The sequence below is a fragment of the Myotis brandtii genome, unplaced genomic scaffold (genome assembly GCF_000412655.1).
Source record: "Myotis brandtii unplaced genomic scaffold, ASM41265v1 scaffold324, whole genome shotgun sequence".
NCBI classification, from domain to species: domain Eukaryota; kingdom Metazoa; phylum Chordata; class Mammalia; order Chiroptera; family Vespertilionidae; genus Myotis; species Myotis brandtii.
Genome location: NW_005362439.1, coordinates 2,610,961 through 2,622,986, shown reverse-complemented (window position 1 = coordinate 2,622,986; position 12,026 = coordinate 2,610,961). Strand labels below are relative to the sequence as shown.

Below are 12,026 nucleotides of genomic sequence, written 5' to 3'. Positions count from 1 at the left end.
CACCTCCTAGCTGGGGCCTTAGAGCCCGCTAGTATTTCGTGAGGTTCCTGGTGCATTAAGAAACAAGGTTACAAAAAGGATGGTGTATATTTAATGTTTATATTGAACAAATTAATGCTTTTAACACAAAAATATAGTGTCACAAAAATGTTCTGTTCACAGGATAATTACAGGATTTATTAAAAATATTAATTCACGGTGCACTACAGGCGGTGTGGTCCAGAGCCAAAAGGGCCTGTGCCAACCTCCTGCTCTCCCCCCCCCTCCCCCCCCCCCCCCCAGGCTGTGAACTCGGGTTGAGCCCAAGGAGGAGGAAACTAGTGCAGCTGGCAGCAGGCAGACATGGGCAGTCACTGATCCTCCTTCCCACCCCTTCCAGGGCATGGGGCCAGGTCCTCCCAGCCCCCTGAGACACCCCGATATCCTCCCAGCGAAGTCCCTTGTTCACTAACTCTGCCTGACGTGGACTTCTACCACTGGCAACCAAAAGAATTTCGCCAGAAAGAACTTGCCGACGTCCCAGATTCTGATTTTTCATGGGAGGTGTGTTTTTTCACTTGCGACGAATTCCTCTCTGAGAGAGAAAGGGAATTTTCAGCTCCCGTGGCCCCAGTCTCCTGTGAGTTCATGCGTACTCTCCCAAGGTGGAGGAGGACTGTTTAAAAGATGCTGAGTGGCAGGAGAAGAATGTCACCTCAACATCCCTCCGCCAAGCCCGGAGAGGTTTGGCTGAGTCTCAAGGACGCAGGTTCAGTCAAGGGCAGGCCTGGCTGCCTCACTGCGAGCCAGAGTCAGTTTGCTGGCGCTGGAGAATGTTGGGGAGCCTTGGGGTCTTGCTTCAAGGCCTCTCCTAGAGTGGGTTGGTCCTAAAACTGGCTTCTGAGATGGGGGGATGACGGTGAGGGGAGTATCTGCCCTCTAAGGGGTTGCCTGGCTGACTCTGCTCCGCGGAGATACAGAACAGCAGTAGCTGGTTACATTAGTCATCTTATTTCTCCGATGCCCATGGTGCCTAGCAGCGAGCCTTAAAGCAAGCCGACACACAGTGCTGTTTGTGGTCCCCAGTGCTGTGGGCAACACGAAGCCTTCATCCTTTCTCTGCTCAAGCAGCCTCAGGAGAATGTTCTGGGTCTCTCTTCCTCCCCTCCCATTGCCAACCAGACCCACAAATATTTCCTGAGCACTTACTTTGTGCTAGGTTCCCTCTAGGTGCTGGGAATCCGAGGGTGATAAACGACAACTATGGCCCTTTCTTTCTTGGAACTTACATCTTTCCATACCACCTTTCAGAGAGAGAGAGAGAGGGGAAGAGGAAGAGAGAGAGATTCATTAGTAAAACCCCCAGCTTTGTGGTAGTCTCCGAGAACAAGGGGCCCATTTTTGTCATTCCTTGTTCAAAATTCCCATGTCCCCCACTCAATGCACACACACACATACATATGTTACTCTCACAGTTTACATTCATAACATGTACAGCTGGAGAGCAGCGAAGTCTGCCTTCCACATTATACAGAACGGATTGGCAGCTGGGACTGAAGGCGATAGAAATAAGCTATTGATCAAGGGTTATAAAAGTACTGCCACTGGGATCCTGTGATGCTTGCAAGCTGAGGGCAGCAGTAAAGTGCTACACAAATGCAATAACATTTATAACCCGGGGGCAAGTGCTTTTTACATGAAAATAAAAAGCTGATCCTCTCTTCAATTCTTTCCCCCTCCATGGGCTGGGCTGGCCTTTGACAAGTGCAATGACAGGAGCCTAGGCAGAGTCACTTTGGATGGGCTGACCTCTTATTCTCTGTGTATGTGGCAGAGTCTCTTTTCTCCATGCCTGTACCTTCTGGTGGTCTGTGGAGTAACCTGCACTTTTTAAGCTTCTCTGATTGGAGGGAAGGAGGAGCAGTGTCCTGCATCCTGAGAGGCCCAATAATGCCTTGGTCCCGTGGGTCTTGCTTGGTTTGCTTTGTGGATGTTGCCTAGTCCTGTTGGGAGCTGAACTTTTCACTTGAATGGAAGCTGGAAATCACTCTTTAGAGCTTCATTCTGTGACATTTGTAAAAAGGGGAAGTCCTACTTTAGGGAGAAATAAATGGAGATGAGAGATGGCTCTGGAGGTACCACAAAATAGTAAATGCTAAATGATGGCTGGACCTGAGGAATCCAACTTTTTCTTCCAAAACTCACCAGATCTGTGCTTCCTAACCTGTGTTCCAAGAACACCAGTCCTGTAAGATTCCCATAAAAATGGGGCTATATAATCGAATAAATTGGGAAAATGCTTCCTCTTGGAGAATCCTATTGCATCTTTGTAATTTAAAGACTCTAAGACAGTGGTTCTAAACCTTCCTAATGCCGCGACCCTTTAATACAGTTCCTCATGTTGTGGTGACCCCCAATTTCATTGTTACACATTGAACATAATTAAAGCATAGTGATTAATCACAAAAACAATATGTAATTATATATGTGTTTTCCGATGGTCTTAGGCGACCCCTGTGAAAAGGTTGTTCGACCCCCAAAGGGGTCGCGACCCACAGGTTGAGAACCACTGTTCTAAGTCCTGCAGTAAATAAGCAGTTTAACTTTGCTTAACAGCCTCTCAGTCGCGACCCACAGGTTGAGAACCGCTGTTCTAAGAAGTCCTGCAGTAAATAAGCAATTTAACTTTGCTTAACAGCCTCTCTCAGATTTACTTGACTAATTGTCCCCTCACTTAAAATTGCTTTAATCTTTTTTTCTTTTTATTACATAATGCTTATTAATAACACACTTTGGGAAATGCTGCCAAAGTACTTATGAAAGGATTTATATTTTGCCTGCCACATATTGCATGCCTACTATGTGCAAGACACTTTACACGGATTATTTTAACCACTGAAACAATGCTGTATTATTATCCCTATTTCACAGATGAGAAAAATGAGGTTAAGAGTGGATAAATAACCTGTCCAAGGCCCCTCAGCTAAGGAGTAACTTAGCCAAGATTCTCACCCAGGCCAATCTGACTCCAAATCCCACATCTTCCATCATATCGTGTGTCTTCCTACCTGTGACAGAGACTTGCTTCTCTTTTTTGCCAAAGGAGAAGGTTAGTTGCTCTTCCTTAGAGACCCCTGTCTCAGGATCCATTCATTCTTCTGAAAGCCTTGCCTGAGTCATTCCTTTGGCTCATGGAATTCTCATTAGAAAACAGAACCAGAATCTGAATAGCCGTGGGCAGGAATCCCAGGTTTGCCATTTACTATTTATGTGATTTTAGGTAATTTACTTAACACCTCTGCTCAGTTTTCTTATCTATTTTAAGTCTGTACAAAACATCTGACCCAGAATGCTTAGTACATGGCAACTGTTCTTTTTACTGTTAATTATTAACAATAAGTCTTCATGGGAGAAAAACTCATTAGGAAAATTTTAGAGATCCCTGTTTTAAATCCCCCAATTATCCTGGTGTGCTAAGATACAACTATTTTTATGTTAAAGATGAAAAAACCCTGAAACCTGTTAAACCAATGACTTTTTAAAGTGTGTAGCCAGTGAGTAGCAGAACTGGAATCTGGATTCCCAGTTCACAGAAATTTAAGACACCCCAATGTGTCAAACAGCTAAGTGCACCTGAAAAGGCAGAAAATTTCAGATTTAAAGCTTTGGGAGCTATTGGTCAGTGGAAATCCAATCAGCAATGAGGATAAATTTTCTCTGAAATTGTAAATTTGGTAAATAAAAAAATGAGAAACTTTAATTTGATCTAAAATTTGGTTGGAAGGATAGCCCACTTGTATTACCTGCTATTCTATTTCTGTTTGTTTGCTTGCCTTTTCTGGTTATTCACAATTACTCAGACAAAGCATTTTCCCTTAAAACAACATTTGTATAAATTGACTCAAGTTCCAATAACAGATGAGCATAAGCTCGCTGCGTTAATGTTGTCAGGCTCTCAGTTGATTTTGTGCTGTGATCTTTTTGGTTTTGCCTCGACTGCTGAGGCGAGGACACTCCCAGATGAAATGAGCTGTCTTTAGGCACAGTTAGTCACAAAGCTTAGGTCCCAGCATTTCAGCTTGGAATGGGTCTGTTCCCATCAGCCCACTGACGTTTATCAAAGGAAATGTAATATTCATCCAGATTGAATTGGAATGAGTTTTTCTTTTCTATTAAACGAACAGCGACAACACAATGTACTTGGAAAAATAATAAGTTTGTGCTTATGCTAATTGAGGAAGTAGTATTAAAATAAAGTGTTTGTGGCTCAGAGACTCGTAACCCCTGCACCTCTGGGGAGTCAGCAGTCCCCAAGTGGCTACTGGAAAATGCTTCATGTTTTTAAATTCTTGTTCTCAGTGTTAGGAGAACATACTGTTTCTCCATATCCACCAATGCAATTCTTAGCACAAAGTCCCTAACCCACTACTACCCCTGGTTTCAATCACCAACCCAGGTGCTGGGATGGTAGATTGGTGTTATTTTAATTTAAAATTAAAATTTAATTAATTCCTCTTTCTTTCACTGACAGTACCAGTTTTTAGTACACTCATTCATTTGCAACTTCTCTTATTAGTTCTCTACAGGAGAGGGAAATGAGATGTATGGTGTGCCCATTTTATGGATGGGAACAACATGGACTGTACCCAAAAGCTGTTAACAACCTTTCTCTCATCTCATTAACTAGAGTTTGGAAGAGATTTGGCTTATTTATGTACTGAAGTGTAAAACACAAATGATCAATCTCATTCATTGTGATGGCTTTCATCAAAGAGGACTATAGTTACAGAAATAGTGCTTTGAGTCTAAAGTTTTTGAGCTTGAGAACCTTTGAAACTATTATTTTGATAGTTCTCCTAATGTTGCCACCTATGGGAAAATAATATCCCATTTTAGAGGGGAAGAAAATGAAGCTAAAGAGAAATACTGGCCCGACGGGCGTAAAGGAGGGCATACAATCTAAGCCTTCTGCTGTTCCACTCCCGTCTTGGAGGTGTGGTTCTCCATGTGTTCTAGCTTGGCTGCACATGGCTGATTACTCTAACACTAATGGGTGTCAGGTTCATCCAGAGAGCGTGACCTCACTACGTAAATTATTCAGCACTGAGGTTGATGTGACTATTTATAGGTCATAAGTCAGTTATAAACTCAGAAATATGAGAACAGGTCCTTAAATAGAGAAGCAATTGTTACCCACCCAGGGCTTATTTTAAATGTATAGGGTTGGAGTCAGGCAGATTTCATATCTGATACCCTTTATATTGGGCTTTGGGATTACTGGGTAGGATAGATAGGTGCACTGATTATAGCAAGGGATGAGGGGTAAATCCAGGTATGACAAAATGGGTTTCTCTCTTGAGCAAACTCCAAACAGTTGGTAATGCCTGCCTGAGGCACTGTGCTGAGAAGGATTCTGAGGCCAAGTTCAGGCTCTCAGAAACCCACAGGCCACATATTTACCATCCCTGGCTTGGTTATTTCATACTCTTCATCCATCAGTGACAGATGTTTCTTGAAAGTGAGAACACTGGGTCACAGTTATTCACCAAAATTACCTTGCTGAATCTTATACACTGATGCATCTCCTACAACCAATCAAGGGAAAAGAAACCAAATTGCCTCCTTTCAAAGACCCTTAGAGCAATGATAGGTCATTTACAAGATTGGGATAATGAAGCCGTGACAAATCTGATTGCTGGCTGGATTTGGGGTAACCTCGGTTGTCATCCAGAGGGAGAGATTTCTCTGCCATGCCTGTGTTCTGAGACTCAGCCTCCCTCCATTCTTTTCTTTCTTAGTAGTTATCTCTTTCTCTTATTCAGGATCCAAGTTGATTCAAGTGCAGAATTACATCTTGTTTCAATATGAAGGAATGCTAGGCCTTAAGATCTATTGTTGAGGTCATTCTTAAGTTAGTTTACCTATGCCGCCATCTTGGTCTCTCCCAGCTCTTACTATTTTCTTGAATATAGTCTTAAACGAAGCCCCTTTCATAAGATGCTCTAGTCCCTTGGTCTTGAATATAGTCTTAAACGAAGCCCCTTTTAAGGCTCTGATTCCTGGGATTATGTTTCTAGTGGCTGCTGTTTCTTTCTTTTCTCTCTCTCTAGGCCCACACCAAACAATCACTCCTAGACCTCACTCTGGTCTTTGAAAAATCAGGTCATGTCCTGTTTGGATGCTGGGTACACCCTGTGGCTTTCTGTTCAGAACTGCACTGTCTTTACAGCTTCTTGGTTCATCACCCTGCCTGCCACCTCCAGGTACCCTGCTTTCTCTCAGGCTTCATTCTCTAGACTTTACCACAGATCGACCCTCCCTGCTGGTCCTCGGGCTCAGTGACGGCGGCCCTTAGCTATTCTGATCCAGCTCTCCTTCTGTGCAGAATTTCCCCTATTTTTAAAAAAGAATTCTTGAGATCTCTGTAACTTCCTTCTTATGGTCCCTTAGGACACTGTCCTAAATGGGTAATAACTTATATTATTGAGAACTTATGTGCCAGAACTAATCCAAACCTTTGCAAGTGTTATTTCATTTAATCCTAAAAACAATTCCATTATTATCCCCACTTAACAGATGAGAAGACTGAGGCCCTTTAGGTTAATTTTCTAGCATCTACATATCAAGTAATAGAAGGTGATATGACATTTGGCCATTTATCATTTTGCAATTATTTTCATTTGAGAATTCAAAATCACATTTGCCCAGCACAGTCATTTGCTATCTTTTCTGGAAATCTCCACTGCTTTAATTCATTATAACTTTTTGTTACCTTTCTAATGATAAAAAACATGTTTAATACAGAGTTCTCTAAACTTTAAAAACACTTAATAATTACATAGGTGTGTTTGCTTTGTGAAAATTTAATGAAATGCACAACTTGTGATTTGTGCACTTCTCCATATGAAAGTTATACTTTAATTAAAAAGTTTATGTAAAAGATACCCCTAGATCCCCTTATTTATATTTTAACTTAGAAAACACCTCCTGGCACCTCATTTTAGGACTGCAATGCCATTTGCCAATGCTCTTGGGGAAGGTGAATATTGCAACAGCACCTGGTCAGATTTAAATGTTCAGAACAGGACATACATTGTGCTAGCTGGGCATGCTGCCTGACCCCATGTGTTTTATGTGATACAGAGGTTGTAAAAAACTTATTAGAACATTATTTCAATAAGGGGAGGAGAACCTTATGTTGTTGCAACAAACCTGTGGCCTGATTTAACTTGGAAGATAGAAGGTTGCACACTACTGTTGAATGCTGCTTTCACTTGGTTGGAATTTGGGATGTTACATTGTATCACAGGGTTTCACTCATATAGGTGCATCAACTTGTTCTTCAGATTTCCAGGCTTCCATGCTCATAGAGAAGAAATAATGATAAAATTATATGCATTTGTACAATGTGATACAATTTACCAAAGACCAAAATAATATCTATACAGCATGTATGACATATATTATCTCATTTAACTTCCACAACAACACTATGAAGGCATATGATTATTTCTGCATTTTGCACATAAGGAAACTGTGGCTTACAACAGTGCATCATTTGCCCAAAGTCAACCCAAGACTGTCTGATTCCAAAGTTCCTGACTCCTCAAGAACAAGCCCTGGCACTTCTCACTAACAGCTTGGACCCTCACAACAATGCAGTGGTTAAACATTGTTGTTTTCCCCATTTTGGACAAGGAAATAGGCGCAGAGAGATAAAGTGATTAGATAGACATTTGCAGAGCTCAGACCCCAGCTCAGGTTCTCAGACTCCAAATCTGGGAATACCTTACACTAGATAATGTCACTGCTCAGGCCCACAATACAATTTATTTATGTTGATAATAGATAAACTAAAGGTGCAAATACAAGATGATAAAATTCTTTTAACATCCCCATTCTCAGAGGCTCTCCCTGTGATTCTTTTAGCAGCTCAGCAGCTTTAAGGCAGACATGTCTAGAGCTTTAATTGTGACCGTTTTAGATTTTCACAATAGGTTCAGCCTAGGCCCCCTGATCTACATCAATTACTTCTGGAAAAGGAATTGGGATTTGCTTCTGTGAAGGACAGAGTCATACACTGACAAATGCACACTTAAATCTGTCTATGGTGTTTGGGCTAGTTCAATGGTACCCCCACCCCGAGACACACACACACACACACATGCACACACACATGCACACACACACACAGAAGAAATGGAACATTTGGCAATGTCTGGAGGTATTTTGGGCTGTCACAACTGTTGGGGAGGTGCTCTTGGCATCTAGTGGGTACAGGACGGGAATACTGCTAAATATTCCACAATGCCCCCACAACAAAAAAGCATCTAGCCCCAAATGTCAGTAGTGCCAAGGTTGAGAAACCCTGGTCTAGTTAATTCTCTTACACACACACACACACACACACACACACACACACACACGCTCGCACACACACCTACCTGAAGTTGCTTAGGATTAAATTGACCTTGGAGATTATGGCAAAGTAATGCAATTGAAGGTATTCTCCAGAGAGTCTACTGCTTATCTGCCAATATTTATTTATTTACAAGTTACCTGACCCGTTTCCAATTATGATTGTGACTTACCATAAATGTACACACAGGGCAGTTAATGTGAAGATTTTTTAAAGATCAGAAACCACTGAGACAGTAAAGAGAAAGAACATACACTCAACTTCTGCTAGTCACTGGGGATTTTCTGTCATAATTCTTTAAAAATCACATTGATATGTCTCCTCTACTTTTTAAAGCACTTTGTTGTTACAACCAGGTTTTCATTTACTCCAGCCCAATAAGAATTAGAAAAGAAGAGTTGATGAACTCTAATAGTTACCTCCCTGCCTCCGTAAAGAAGTGGGACCCTCAGGTTTCCAGACAGACTTCAAATCTTCTTTAGGTTGACCTTTTAAGAGATAATGGGATTACTTTTCAGCCTGGAGTAGAAAAAAGGACAGTGGTTGAGTGAAGCACGGACAGGGGAGCTGCATGAGAAAGCTGTTCAATTAGTTTGTGAGGGGAGGGGTCATTACTTTGAAATACTGTCAAGTTCCAGAACATCCGAGATAGACATACAAATACAAGTACAAAAATGCCATGTATCCATGGCTATGGTGTATACTATGCTACTACAAAAGTGTAAAATAAGAAAATCTAGAAGAAACTTCTTCATTCTCCATTATAATACATAATGCCTCTATTAATACTGTAAATAGTATAATGTCTCCATTATATTTTCCCCTATATTTACAATGTCTCTGCATTAGACTGATAGTCCTTATAGAGAGCTAGCTGTTATATCATTTTAAATGACATTTTACATCATCCAATAGAATCCCAATATAAATTATATATTTTCTATCAAACAAAAGTTCCTAGCTCCTGTCATATCTATATCTATATCTATATATCTATATCTATCTATATCTATCTATCTATATATATATAATCAATAAGGTAAATGTAAAAAATAGAAACCATGAAAATACAGGAAGAAAATTGTAGGTGTTTTGTACTCTTAGACACTGGATGACCTCTGAAGCATGGAACAGAAGGCAGGAATATATAGGAAAACACTAACAGATTTGACGATTTTTATAAATATTTAAAACTGCACTTCAGTGTTTAATAACATTCAAAATTGGATTTTTAACTTTGCTCAACACGGTTTTATGGATGGTAAATGGTTTTGGAGGGTAATTAGGTGGTAGGAGAGCAAATTCTATTGAGCACCTGCTATTGTCATTCATGTCTAAAAGTTGAATGATTCACCTCAAAGAAACTTCTGATTGTAAATTTGCAATTTTCAGCTTTTTTTCCTGGGATTTTCACTAACTTATACTAATTGTTACATTTTTTTCTTTAGCATTTATGCCATTTAGCCCTTTCAAAAATTCCACCAGGTATTATCTTTCTGTATGAGAAACACCGGGGTTCAGAAGGCCTAAGTGTGTGTCTATTTAGGCATGCCTAGAGCTGAGAAAGATCTACCAAAATATATCTTAATACCAACCCCACAAACCTGAATCACCCCAAGACTCTTTGGACCCCATATGCCACATCTGCACTGACAAGATATTGGAACTCCACATGTTCACCTCCTCCAGAGTTACGTTAACTCAGAGAATGAACGTGAGATCACAGAGAAAGATATATTATGCAGTCCCATGTGCCAGGCACTGTGCGAAGCACTTTTCATGGATTATTTCATTCAATCTTCTCAACAGCATTACCAAGTAGGTATTAATAGCTGCATTTTACAAAATAGGGAGACTGAGAGGTTAAGTAACTTGCCCAAGGTGCCTTAGTTGAAAAGGAGTGATGATACTTCCTACGTGTTGGACCCCAGGTCTGCTTGGTTCCGTTGTTCACCATCCTAGAGTGAGGAAGAGTATGTCAATAGAAACTTGGTCTATCAATGACTCACAAGCTAGAGTATTCTTTTCCATAGAGTTTGACAGGTATAGGAGTGTTAGACAATTATTTGGTTAAATATTTTAATTAAGTGTAAATATCTAAAACATGATTTTGCATGACACTGATTTTTGAGTGCTATACAAACATCTTAGTAACCAAGCAACCTCTGGTACAAGAAGTGCAGCAGCTGAATGAACTTCAGTCTTCTAAAGCCAGGTCAGTAAACAACCACCCATGGCCCAATCCTGCCCACCTCCTGGTTTTGTGAGGCCCATGAGCTAAGAGTTTTTTAATGTTTGAAAAATTAAAGTATGATTTTGTGACACATGAAAAGTCATACAATTCAAATGTCAAAGCCTATAAATAAACAGCCAGGCTCATTTGTTTACATATTTTCTATGGCTGCTTTTGTGCTACAATTGCAGAGTTGAGAAGTTGTGACAGAAACTGGATGGTCTGCAAAGTTTAAGATATGTACTATCTGGGCTTTTACAGAAAATAGTTTGCTGATCCCTGTTCTATGTCATTTATACATTCAGGTGCAATTTGGGCTTCTGAATTTTTTCTCTGAAACTCTGAAAAAATTTTGAACTCTTTTTTCTAGAAAGAACACTACAGCAATATTGCTCTGAAAAAAATTCTGACCGCCAGGGCTGATTTGAAATGACACCATTCGTCAGTCCAGCTTGAAATCCCGCCTCCCTCTCTCATCTAAATACATTAGAGTTATCTCTAGATGGTAAAGCCCGGTCTTACTGCCCAACCTGTCCTCCTGTTATTCATCTTGTCTGCGTTATGGGTTTAGTTTCACAACATTATGAGTTCATCCGGGCTTCTTGAATCATTTATAGGGATTTTCATTTTCCCTCTCAAACTCTTACACACTTTCTCTGCTGTGAATTTTTTTTTTCAACAAAAAGCTGCAAGTGCGAAATGGCCTACACATGTAAAATAAAACCTATACTTTAGTTTTTAGCTTTAAGAAATCAGAATTTTTAAAAATAGCTTTTTCCTGGGAAACTAAAGTTAATTTTGCAGGTCACAGAAGAAAATACCTTCATATCCACAGATCTCAAAGCACCTCTGGTGGAGATAGGTAAAGAATGTCTACTTATTTTTGAAATACTGTTTACCTCCTGGAGGAAATACTATTTCAATGGAAAAGATGAGACTAGTAATAAATAGAGCCTGGGTTCTGCCAATGACTCCGTTTGACTTTGGGCAAATCATCTCACCACTGTTGCTCTTCATCTGCAGAAACTGGACTTCATGCCTGTGGGAGTTGCATGGCTAATCAATGCCTGGAAAATGCGTAGTGGCAGATGCTACAAAAGTGCTGAGCCTTAAAAACAAAACCACCCCCACCCCCATTTGTATTCAGTTGAGGTTGAGGTTTATTGTTATTTAACATTCGAAGGCCAACACTATGTTAAGTCCAGCGTGCTGCACAGGACAGATAATATCACTGTCCAGTAAGGATTTTTTTTTTTAAATCGAGTGTTTTGGACTTTTTTCTTTATTGCGGTTTGGGATTATTTTAGCATTCAGTAGTATATCTATACAAACACATTAAGCTTTAAGTTGAAAACTATCGATTACAAAAACCTACATCAACCCCCTCCAAAAAAT

At 40.4% G+C, this 12,026-nt stretch overlaps 1 long non-coding RNA gene across 5 annotated transcripts; it reads right to left on the bottom strand.

The window, feature by feature from the left end:
• Window positions 1-53: 53 nt before the first annotated feature.
• Window positions 54-9,190, bottom strand: LOC102245925. Of its 5 annotated transcripts, none has more exons than XR_001362978.1 (4): window positions 8,818-9,190; window positions 7,192-7,342; window positions 1,838-2,073; window positions 54-1,283 (listed from the first exon to the last, which is right to left on the bottom strand). It is a non-coding gene; the product is annotated as an uncharacterized LOC102245925 (long non-coding RNA). The 5 variants fall into 5 exon arrangements; XR_001362979.1 differs by having other exon boundaries at window positions 1,838-2,070; XR_001362980.1 differs by having other exon boundaries at window positions 1,838-2,043.
• Between the last annotated feature and the right edge of the window lie 2,836 nt (window positions 9,191-12,026).